The sequence below is a fragment of the Dermochelys coriacea genome, chromosome 7 (assembly GCF_009764565.3).
Source record: "Dermochelys coriacea isolate rDerCor1 chromosome 7, rDerCor1.pri.v4, whole genome shotgun sequence".
Lineage (NCBI taxonomy): Eukaryota > Metazoa > Chordata > Testudines > Dermochelyidae > Dermochelys > Dermochelys coriacea.
Genome location: NC_050074.1, coordinates 91,781,183 through 91,793,669, shown reverse-complemented (window position 1 = coordinate 91,793,669; position 12,487 = coordinate 91,781,183). Strand labels below are relative to the sequence as shown.

The 12,487-nt window shown below is 43.7% G+C and overlaps 1 pseudogene; it reads right to left on the bottom strand.

Annotated features, from left to right (window-relative positions):
- The window catches only part of LOC122455407, a 45,214-nt pseudogene extending 33,089 nt beyond the window's left edge, over positions 1-12,125 (bottom strand).
- Positions 12,126-12,487: the final 362 nt, after the last annotated feature.

Sequence of the window (12,487 nt, the reverse complement as noted above, 5' to 3'; positions counted from 1 at the left end):
TCCTGGGTCAGTGCCACACCAGCAGTATATCCAGGTCCAGGAAGAAGACACTGCACTTGTAATTTTGTTGTAACAAATTTATTGCACTTTAGAAACTGCTGGATTGAACCTTGCCCAAGCCACTTCCTCACAGTGCTTATGCTGAGAAGTGTTTTCTAATCCCCAAAGAAATATTTTTGGGATATTAATATATATTTAAATGCATTGCAGTGATCATGGGTTAAAAGGGTAACAAGTTAGGCCTATCCTGGAAGCACCCTTGTCCCTACCTAGAATTGCCCATGGAGAGACTGATGTAAACAGCCAGGAACTCCTGGGCTCAATGCTCCCTATTCACATGGGACCGGGATGGACAGGCAAGGTGAAGTGAATGGGGGCAGGGACTCAGTTCAGCTCAGGTACTGTGCCTATACAGAAATTCCCCTACTACGCTGTGACAAATCCCCACTTACACTTTGCTGAAGTATAGTTTTGAGCCCAAATCCAGTTAAAAAAAAAAAAAAAGCACATAAACCAATACTAATCTTTAACTATATGAATAGTCCCTTTGAAATCAGGAGGACTTAATGCTTTGCTGGACTGGGACCTTTTCATGAGTTTCTTTGAAGAACTCACTCCATGTGGTCTTGGCTCAGTTGTCAAGATTTCACCTGTAACTAACTAGATTTCCAGTCCCTTAAATAAATTCCACGGGGCTGTCTTGACAATTATGAACTCTATTGCATATGGAGGAAATGGACCTGCCAGTACTTGAGGGGGGAAAAATAAGGCAGTTGGACTTACTGCCATGGGATTTATGTGATTATCTAGCAGAAGGCATTTCTTTTGCCACACTTTTCAAGAGTATGTGCACAGAATTGGAGAAAATCTTTCCTTACAAATTATTCACCTTTCATCCTCTTCAAATAAATGTCAACAACATCAGGAGGATGTTGACACAAATTAGGAATTCCTTTGTAAAATATATAGAGAGAACTAAAACTTGTTCTGCGAAGACATTTATAGAAACTCCCATTGGGGATAATATGTATCTTTGTGGGAAAAATGAAAACCTGGAAAGTGTGCCATGTAATACAGTATCTTAAAGGGCTAATGTGTTGCAGTGCTCAGTCCACAACTTCTCCTCCAGAAATATCTTGCAAAATCAGATTGTATGCGACTTATCGAAAATTAGACAGGAATTCTGTTGAGAACCCAGCTTTCCTATCTCTCACTTTTAGCTACCCGTCCAGCATTGTTAACCACAAAATCAATCATCCTATCAGCACCTTTGAGTGTATTAAACACTGATCCAGGGAGGAACTGAGTACTTGCAACTCCTATTCACCTCAGGATCCAGTTCTGAGTCACGGAGGCCAGGAAAAACTGTCTGCTCAGCTCACTGAGGTTTTGAAAACTTTTAATATAAGCTTAGTTAATTTTTCTTCATCCTCCCTTCTCCTTCATTGAGGACATATAGCAGAAGGAGGATACTTATTACACTGTAGAAATATTTTTCCTCTCTTTCTTTATTTTGGATGATCAGAATTCTTCTGTTTACCAAAAAATTTATAAACTAAACTAAAAATAAAACAAACAGCTAATACCTGATTATTGAGCTAGCCATTCACAGTCAAACTTGCCAACTACAAAAGCAGTTTCTCCTCCCTTGGTGTTCACACCTCAACTGCTAGAATAGGGCCTCATCCTCCCTAACTGAACTAATCTAGTTATCCCTAGCCTGATTCTTGCATTCATATTTATACCCGCCTCTGGAAATTTCCACTACCTGCATCCCACGAAAGCTTATGCTCCAATACATCTGTTAGTTTATAAGGTGCCACAGGACTCTTTGCCGCTTTTACTGATCCAAAGTAACACGGCTCCCCCTCTGATATTTTGCTTCAGTCTTCCTTAAAAGGAAAAATGGTGACCAGATACTCAACAAAATTAATATTAACAACTGGGAATGGGGGTGGGGAAAGAGAAACAAGCCAAAAATAGGGAATGAACAGGTTAAAGAATATTTAGTTAAGTTAAATGTATTGAAAATGGCAGGGCCTGACAAAGTTCATACTAGGGTAATTAAGGAATTAGCTGAGCAATCTTAGTATCATTAGCAATTATCTCCAAGAACTCATGGAGAATGGGTGAGGTTCCAGAGGGCTACAGAAGGGCAAACACAGTACAGTAAAAAGCTGTTTTGTCTGGCACTTCACCAACTGGAAAGCTCTATAAACTGGCATTTCTGATCTTCATTGAAAAGCCAGTTTAAAGTCCGGTTGTCGTGGGACCAGCAGGGGTTTGGGATATGGGAGAGGGTAGGGAGCGTGGGCTCTGGGAGGGAGTTTGGGTGTGGGAGGGGGTGCAGCATGCCAGAGGCCACTCACCTCAGGTGGCTCCCTGCAAGTGACGACCTGTCCTGGGCTCCAGCTACTCTTAGGCAGAGGCACAGTATGCTTCTCTGCACTCTGCCTACCCCCCACCCACACCATGAGTGCTGGCTGTGCAGCTCCCATTGGCTGGGAATTGTGGCCAATGGGATCTGCGGGGGCAGCGCCAGTGGGTGGAGGCAGCACGAAGAGCCACCTGCGGTACTTCCACCTAGGAGCAGCCAGGACAGGTCACCACCTGTGGGAAGCTGCCCGAGGTGAGTGCTCCCCAGATCCAGCACCCCACATCCCCTCCTGCACTCCAAGTCACTGTCCCAAGCTCCCTCTCGCACCCGAACTCCCTCCCAGAGCCCACAATCCACACCCCTACTGTGCCCCAACCCCCAGCCCTGCACCCACTCCCGCACCCAACTCCCTCCCTCTTAGTTAACTGGCAGTTTTCACTTACCAGCGCCCTCATTCCCCCAGTATGCAGGATAAAACAACTTTTACTGTACCTATCTGTAAAAAGGGGGAACAAAGACAGCCCAGGGTATTATAGACCACTAGCCTAACTTCAATACCCAGAAAGATACTGAAATTATTAAACAGTCAATTAGTAAGCACCTAGACATTAATAGGGTTATAAGGAATAGCCAACTTAGATTTGTCAAGAATAAATCATGCGAAACAAACCTCATTTTTCTCTTTCGGCACGTTTCTGGTCTAGTAGATAGGGGCAAAGCAGTCAACCTGATATATCTTGATTTTAGTAATGCTTTTGATACAGTTCCATGTGCCATTCTCATAAGCAAACAAGGAAAATGTGGTATAGTATGAGATGGGTATACAACTGGTTGAAAGACCATGCTTAAAGAGTAGTTATCAATGGTTAGCTGTCAAACAGGGAAGGTATATTTAGTGGGGTCCCATACATGTCAGTCCTGGGCTTGGTATTATTCAATATTTTCATTAATGACGAGGTCAATAAAACACAGAGTCTACTTATACAATTTCTGGATGCCATCAAGGCAAGAGCAGTTGCAAGCAATTTTGGATGGGATTAGAATTCAAAATGACCATGATAAATTGCAGAATTTCAATTCAACAAGATGAAATAAAGACAAATGCAAAATATTTCACTCTGGAGGAAAAAAACAAAATTACTCATGACATTTTCTCACTCAAGAGAAAAAAAAGAGAGAATCACACATAAAAAGTACTAGTCATGGTGCTTAACACGTTCCTGAGAGACATGCAAATACTATGGAACTGAGGGTGGTATAAGAACCATAACAGAAGAGAATAGAAAAGTCTGGAGGATCAATAAAATGTAAATAATATTAAATACTTGCCAACTGAGTGCTCTTACAGTACTCATCTCAGTGTTCACTGTTATTTAAGGGTATGCAGCAAGGCTGACCAGAAAAGCAAACAAACATTCAATTTTGTGATCAATTGAAATCTCAAAAAAAAAACAAACAAAAAACAAAAAAACTTCTAGACAGAAACAAAACAGGGACCCTTTGAAACTTCATGAGAACTCAAGAAAGATCTTGGGCCAGAATAGTTAATAGTCTGCTGTCTTAAAAAAAAGTCACCCTAAACTTGAAAGTAAAACGTAGACTTGGAGTCAGGAATTGTCAGCAAATTCAGGTATGAAATATTCACCTAAATTCTGTATTCATCAATCATATAGAAATCACTTAAATTGTAGGTAACAGAGCATTAGCCTAACACATTAATACACAATACATTTGATAGCATGGTTTAATCCTTTGCTGGGTTGATAATTTATTAGGCAATGATATTTTTCTTTGTTCTGCCTGTGTGCGCAGGTGACAGATACTTTCTCAATAATATTTTTGCAGGGAGGCAGTAGAAATCTAAAAGTGCAATTCAATATTGCTAATTGTAATTTTCATTCCCTATCAACTTTGTCAGAATCACAGGTTCACAAAAAAGACACTTTGGGAGAGACTTCAGGTTCTCCTGGATGATAGCCTCTGATGTGTTACTTTCACTTTTACTCCAAAATAGTTGTTCACTAACACATCAGGAATTTCTTTCAAACATTCCACGTGTACAGTTATTGGAGCTTTCTGCCTTAGCGGTATCTGTAGGGCCAGCTGTGGTGCCTGCTGGAGTAGTGCTCTCATGCAGTGGCATATCAGGCACCGCCGCTTCACACCCTCCCAGTTCCTTCTTGCCAGAAACTCCGACAGGCAGGAGGGCGGGTAATGGAACAGAGACACAAGAAGCGCATCTCAAAGAACAACAGTTATGAAAAGGTAGGTAACTTTTCTTCTTCGAGTGGTTGCTCATGTGGATTCCATTTTAGGTGATTCACAAGCAGTATCTAGGGAGGTGGGCTCAGAGTTCACAGCTTAGTGGCTTACAGTATTGCCCTACGAAAGCCAGCATTGTCCTGGGCCTGCGGGGTAAATGCATAGTTGGACGTAAAGGTATGAACAGATGACCAGGTGGCTGCCCTACGGATGTCCTGGATAGGCTCTTGGGCAGGAAAGGCTGCCAAAGAGGTCTGCACCCTGGTAGAGTGGGCAGTGACAATCGCCGGGGGTGGCACCTTTGCTTGATCATAGCAGAAGCAAATGCAGGCTGTGATCCAAGAGGAAATCCTTTGAGCGGATACAAGGCTACCCTTCATCCTGTCAGCCACAGCGACAAAGAATTGCATGGACTTACGAAACAGCTTAGTCCTGTCAATGTAGAAGGCCAAAGCCCTCCTGAAATCCAGGGCATGCAGCCGACACTCCCCCTCCGACTTATGCGGCTTTGGAAAGACCTGCGAGTAAATGTCTTGGCTCGAATGAAACTGAGAGACTACATTGGGGAGGAAGCCCAGGTTGGTCTTAGCTGGACTTTTTCCCTGTAGAAGACTGTGTAAGGTGGTTCTGAGGTGAGAGCCTGAATCGCAGACACTCACTGGGCCAACATCACCACTACCCAGAACGCGACCTTTCAGGAGAGGAGGAGGAGAGATCAGGAAGCCCGAGGCTCAAAAGGGGGGACCTGTGAGCCGTGACAGCATCAGATTCAAGTCCCACAGAGGCATGGGATCCCTGACATGTGGGTAGAGGCGCTCCAGGCTCTTAAAGAATCTGGCCATGATATTCTGAGCGAAAACTGACCTGCCCCAGAAAGCCAAGATGGCCACTAGATGGACCTTGATTGAAGAGAGGGACAAGCCCTGGAGCTTGAGATGCAGGAGGTAATCTAAAATGAGCTGCAACAAAGCTCCCACAGGACTGACCCCCTTATTTGCAATCCAGCAGGTGAACCGCTTCCATTTAGCCGTATAGTTCGCTCTAAGGACTGGCCCCATATCAACCAGTCATTGAGGTATGGGTAGATCCGAATCCCCCAATGTCGTAGGTAAGCGGCCACTGGCACTATACACTTTGTGAACACTCTCAGGGCTGACGAGAGGCCAAAGGGCATCGCCATGAACTGGAAGTGGCACCAACCCAACATAAAATGGAGAAACCACTGGTGCTCTGGGAAAATGGAAATATGCATCCTTTAAATCGAGGGCGGTGTACCAGTCTCCCGTTCACTGCGGACACCACCAGTGATGCCATGGGGGATGGGTATACAAATACTCAAAGACCTTTGCAGGGACAAAGTATTTCTTTTCTGCCTTCTTGAACATCAGCGGAATAGGAGAGGAAGATTGCCATAAAGCCTTGACTATCTTGAGGACCCCCGGGTGGATGGGAAATGTAACCCATGCTGGGGTAGTGGCTGATATGATGTTGAAGAGGTCATCAGCCTCCTTGGCGACCTCCTCAATTTGTAGGCCAAAGTTCTCAGCCACCCATTTAAGGAGGGCCTGCTGCTCCTTAAAGTTGTCCAGGGGGCTACTAGGGTGGGATGGCCTGGCCACTGCCTCATCGGGGACAATGATGAGGACTGCACCACCTGCAGGAACATGTTGTCCCCTTCCTTGATGAGGGAGGGTTCCCTCGGTGCCAGGATGCAGTGCGCCACCTCGGCCTCGCCTTCGGTACCGCACTCTGATTGTGGTACTGCGGCCAGCTTGTCTGATGCGGCCAGGGAGTGGCTGGGAGTATTGAACTGGCATCACCTGCATCACCATGGGTGGAGTCACTTTGGTCACCTGGTACGGGATCTGTGGAGCTGGCTGGGTCTGCTCTTTAGCTGCTGGGACTGCATCAGGCACTGAAGGCCTCACAATAGGCTGGGAGCCCCTGCTGCTGCCTGGAGTGGAAGGTGGGTCTCGAGTCAGGCTGGGAGGTCTGACCGCTGCAGTATCCCCGAAGCGGGTGCATGTCCTGACACAGGTCCTTTGGTCGTGGGCCCTCTTTCAGTGCCAAGGGACTCCACTTCTTTGGCTGCTTCCTTGGCACCAGTGAAACGGAGCAGTGCCAGGCTGAGTGCGGTGCTGGCGGTGCACTGTACAGCGAGGCCGATGTACCTGGCATGGGTTCTGTGGCAGAGGGCTCCGTCACGGTACGAAGAGCAGCCCCCATCAGGAGGGTCCTCAAGGGAATATCTTGCTCCTTCTGAGTCCAAGGGAGAAAGTTTTTATAGACACGGCACCTGTCTTTTCTTTGGCTTTCTCCCAGATACTTGAGACAACTGTCATGCGGATCATTTATCGGCATCAGCCTGCTGTATGCTGAACACGACTTGAAGCTGGGAGAGTGAGGCATGCCCCGCTTGCTGCAAAATTCCAACCAGGACAGTACAACTTAACACTATCAAGTAACTAAACTGAACTACATACAACCAATAGAATGAAGTCTATGAGAAAGGTTATGAAGAAACTGCTAGTGGTCTTGTGAGACAAGGCTAGGCGCTCCAACCAACCGCCACAGGTGGAAGGAACTGAGAGGACATGGGGCTGATGGTGTCTGATATTCTGCAGCATGAGTGCGCTATTCCAGAGGATGCCACAGCCGACCCTACAGATATCACGAAGACAGAAATCTCCAACAACTGTGCACATGGGGGCGCGTGTGCGCGCACACACACACACACACACACACACCCCTAAAATGGAATCGACATGAGCAAGCACTCGAAGAACTAAGCGCTTGTTTCAAAAGCCTTGAGTTCTTTATTGCTTCCATAGTCCTGCCAGGGTAGAAGTCCCTGCCTGGAAACCCCTTGATGCAGTTCCTTCCTATGGCAGGAATCAGGCAATAGGCAAGGTTCATCAGTGTGCTCATGGAGCGATCCCCATAGAAAATGGGGTTATTTCCAGTGGCCCATTAAACCCCCACCCAGCTCCTACACAGAAGGCGTTGCCCTCTACATCCCAAGTGCACAGGATAAGCTGCGAGTCTAGGAGTTATGGCGAGACCCCGGAAACCCAGGGTGATAATAGCAACTTCTTGTATTCCCAACAGCCTCTGTATTGCATGATGACACAGAGATGCCCTTAGCTTTGGGGATGGGCCAGAAAACAGGTGCATACTGGCAACTGGATACTCTGATACATCACATTGCAGCTAGTTATTTCATTTCTGAGTTGCCTTCTTCTTGGTCCAAACTCAGAAATTCTTTATTGTTAAACACCAATGATGTCCTCAGAGCATGTGAATATTTCACTACTGCCCCAATCCCACAATGAGCTCCATACAGGTGGGTTGAACTCACCGGGGCTCAGTCTGGGGGGATGAACTCCATTCAGGATCATAGACTTATAGAAATGTAGGGCTGGAAGGAACCTTGGGATGTAAAAGTCCAGCCCCCCTGTACGGAGGTAAGGCAAACTAAACCTAGACCATCCTTGACAGGCATTTGTCCAACCTGTTCTTAAAAAGGAGAAGGTTTTTCCGTACTATCTATCCTAAATCTCCCTTGCTACAGATTAAGCCCGTTACATCTTGTCCTTCAGTGGACATGGAGAACAATTGATCACCGTCCTCTTTATAATAGCCCTTAACATATCTGAAGAGTGTTATCAGGTTGTCCACCCTCAGTTTTCTTTTCCCAAACTAAACATGCCCAGTTTTGTTAAACTTTCTTCAGAGGTCAGGTTGTCTAAAACTTTCATCATGTTTTGTTGCTCTCCTCCAGACCCTCTGCAATTTGTCCACATCTTTCCTAAAGTGCGGTGGCCACAATGGGAACAGTACTCCAGCACAGGCCTCACCATGGCCAAGCAGAGTGGGACAATTACCCTCCCGCCCCCCCGTCATACATAGGACGTTCATGTTAATACACCTCTGAATGATATTGGCTTTTTTCACAACGGCATTACTTTGCTGACTCTTATTCAGTGGGATTGTGGCCTGACACTGGGAATGGCTGATGAGACCAGTTCCTTTCAATGAATGTCAGTGACACACAGACACATTTTCTCACAGTATTTGACTACAAACTGCCCAAGGAGAACTGAACATCCACTTTGCACCACAAATAAAAGATTTTTGGGAACACCTCTTTCCCCTCTCAGAATTATTTAGATTGGGCTGAAAACAGCTCTTTTGCTTAATTAAATGTTCCAAATGAAACTGACAGATAACTCAGGCACACTGTGTAAATAATTGCTACTGTTGCAGTCATAACAGAATGCCAGAGTTATAGTTACCGGTCCTGTCCCTTTAAGGATTAGAAGGAAGAGGTCAAGGGGGACACAGCTGGTAACAGGATGTGGTCCCAGGAGAATTTGGTGTACTCCAGAAAGACTCAGCAGCACTGGGGCTTGTGCAAGTTGTGTTTGCTTGTTTCATAAACCCTTCAGTTTTGAAACCATGCCTGGTCTGGGAGTGTAACGCTGACAGGCAGATACATGTGAAGGCTGCATTACTGAGAGCTAATTTTCTAATAAATCCTGTTTGTTCTTCCAGTTTAAGAAGTGAGAACTTTGACTGGAGGCCAAAGAACTGAAAGGAAGGGATTGGAAGTAAGCAGAGATTTACGGATTATGCATTGGGAAACAAAGATGATGAAATCCCAGTCCCATAAAGCTCCATTGCACAATTTCTATTGACTTCAATAGGGCATAATAAAATCTAGAAATTTCTTGTCTGGGACCCTGAAGTACAATTTTGGGACTAATCCATAGTGCAAAACTATTGTATGCTGCTGAAAGGTCAACTTTAACATTTTTTTTTGTGCTTGAGTCATTCAATGGTTTTAAAACAAAAGTAATAAATAAATAAATAAATAAAAAATAGCATGTCTGTAGTCCTTAACAAGATCTAGCAATTTAGAAGACAAGTAACGTGTCACAAAAACAAAGTGAATAGTTAACTATATATTGAAATTTGGTTGCACAAACTACTTGACGAATAGATTAACAGAAATCAGGATTGATTTGTGAACAATTAACAAACAGACAAAAACTCAATTCATTGGCTAATTAAATTACAATGAAGAATTTGACCAGCTTGATTGGAAAGGCTTTGGGCAACTTTATTCATATCTGAATAATCCACTGAAATAAAGCTATTAACATGCATGAGAACTGGAAAGATTGAAACCTTAACCTATATCAAGCTGTATTCATCAACATACCAGTAGAGATGCCCTGTGAATGGCCGACATAATACAATCGCTCTTGTCCAGTTTTCTGCACGATAAAATGTATCCGTGCTGGAAGGTTGTATCTAGCCATGTAATCAAAGTTATAAATGGAAAGTCATCTTTAATTGGATGTAAAATACAATTATATTTCTATATTTAAATGCATGTATTTGAATGTCTCACTACTGATTTTCAGAGTTAGCAGCTGAAGTAACTGAAATATTTAGGTGATTAATTAAGCAGCTGTGATTTGGGGTCTTGTCTAACCACTACTTAGTTGCTTTAAACTGTGATGTGTTATCACTATCAACAACATTTTTATTTTTTGTTAACAGTTAAATGGATTTTTGATATTTGTGAAAATCACTGGATTGACATTGACACTGAACGTGGCATCCTCTTGCTGTCCACAAAACACATATGCTATGTACCACAGTACTACTGACTTCTCCATATATCTCACCAGCTCTGTTTTTGCCCCACTCATACCGATTCAGGAAAAGAGTTAAAGAATTGTATTAAACTGCTGTCTAAGCAATTCTAACAGACAATTATTGGTTTAGTTGTAACTATGTTGAAAACAAAAAGAATGAGGAATACTTGTGGCACCTGAGAGACTAAAATATATTTGAGCATAAGCTTTCATGGGCTAAAACCCACTTCATCAGACGCATGTAGTGGAAAATATAGTAGGAAGACAGACACACACACACACACAATGAGAACATGAAAAAATGCGTGTTGCCATACCCACTATAACGAGAGTGATCAGTTAAAGATGAGCTATTACCAGCAGGAGAGAGGAAAAAAAAAAAACCTTTTGTAGTGATAATCAGTATGGCCCATTTTCAACAGTTGACAAGAAGGTGTGAGTATCAATAGAGGGAAAAATAAGCATGGGGAAATAGTTTCACTTTGTGTAATGACCCATCCACCCCCAGTCTTTCTTTAAGCCTAATTTAACGGTGTCCAGTTTATAAATTAATTCCAATTCAGCAGTCTCTCTTTGGAGTCTGTTTTTGAAGTTTTTTGTTGTAGTATTGCGACTTTTAGGTCTGTAATCGAGTGACCAGGGAGATTGAAGTGTTCTCTGACTGGTTTTTGAATGTTCTAATTCTTGACGTCTGATTTGTGTCCATTTATTCTTTTACGCAGAGATTGTCCGGTTTGGCCAAAGTACATGGCAGAGGGGCATTGCTGGCACATGATGGCATATATCACATTGGTAGATGTGCAGGTGAACGAGCCTCTGACAGTGTGGCTGATGTGATTAGGTCCTATGATGGTGTCCCTTGAATAGATATGTGGACAGAGTTGGCAATGGGCTTTGTTGCAAGGATTAGTGGGTTAGAGTTTTTGTTGCTGGTGAGTATTTGCTTCAGGTTGGGGGGCTGTCTGAAAGCAAGGAATGGCCTGTCTCCCAATATCTGTGAGAGTGTGCGATCGTCCTTCAGGATAGGTTGTAGATCCTTGATGATGCGCTGGAGAGGTTTTAGTTGGGGGCTGAAGGTGACGGTTTTACCCTTCCCCCCACCCCTCCAGCTGCACAACAATGCTGCCCTCTGTTGCACCTTTGCCACAAACATGTTTGGCCTTTCTTCCCTGCTGCCCATTACATGAGTCACCCTCTGCAAATCAATTTGCGCAGCCATTATTCTGTCCTCCTCCAAATCTCTCCCAAGATGAACCTTTACCATGAAGTCTTTGATACACTTCCTAATGCTAATGATTAGGCAATTTGCTTGTTAACCACTCAATAGTCTGCAAACTTATGTAAATAGCAAATATACATAACGTGATATTCCTATTACTGTTACCCTCTCCTTTCCTTCTCTGCTCAACCACCCACCTGTCATACCTTTTCTTTACTGAGCTAGTAAATTCTTTGAGGCAGGCACTGCCTTTTACTATGTCTGCACCCAGTACAGTGGGGACCTGATCCTGACTGGGGTTCACAGGGCACTACAATTACAGAAATAAATAGTAGTAATACCTGAAAGCCCAGTGTTTCTCTTGGCTCACTGAAAGGGTCTCGTCTTCTAGAGGACGTTCCTCTACTATCAAAACATCATAGCCAGCATCTGCTAGAATGAAGCCCAGGCTGTTTGTGGCCAGATTAATGATCCAACTGGTACCATCTGTAAGCAAACAATGCTGCAGAAACACAACAGGCTTGGTACCTGAAAGAGAGATGCACTGAATATATATAAGAAAAAAAAAATTTGTGACACTGGTAACAAAGTGACAGCCATACAGTTAGACATTGTGTGTCTCAGACTTCCAGTCTAGCATCAAGTGCTAAAAGTAATGAATTTGTATTGACAGTAGCTATGTACTGGTAATTGAGTTTTCAGGACCTAAAAAGAACTTCTCTTCCTCATCTCTTGTGGTAGTGTCTGTAATATGATAACAAAATGTCTGTAAAATAACATTACTGAAATGCTCTACACTCTCTATTTTGAAAGTTTCAAAGAAAATGTCTTACTGTGTGTGGCTGAATACTAACCAGTATTACTCCTACTGCATTTGATATTTCTAAGGTTAATTAAGATACAAATTATAAATACATGGAGAGATGTATATCAATTTACCAAGTGTCCTGCCAAATAGAGGCA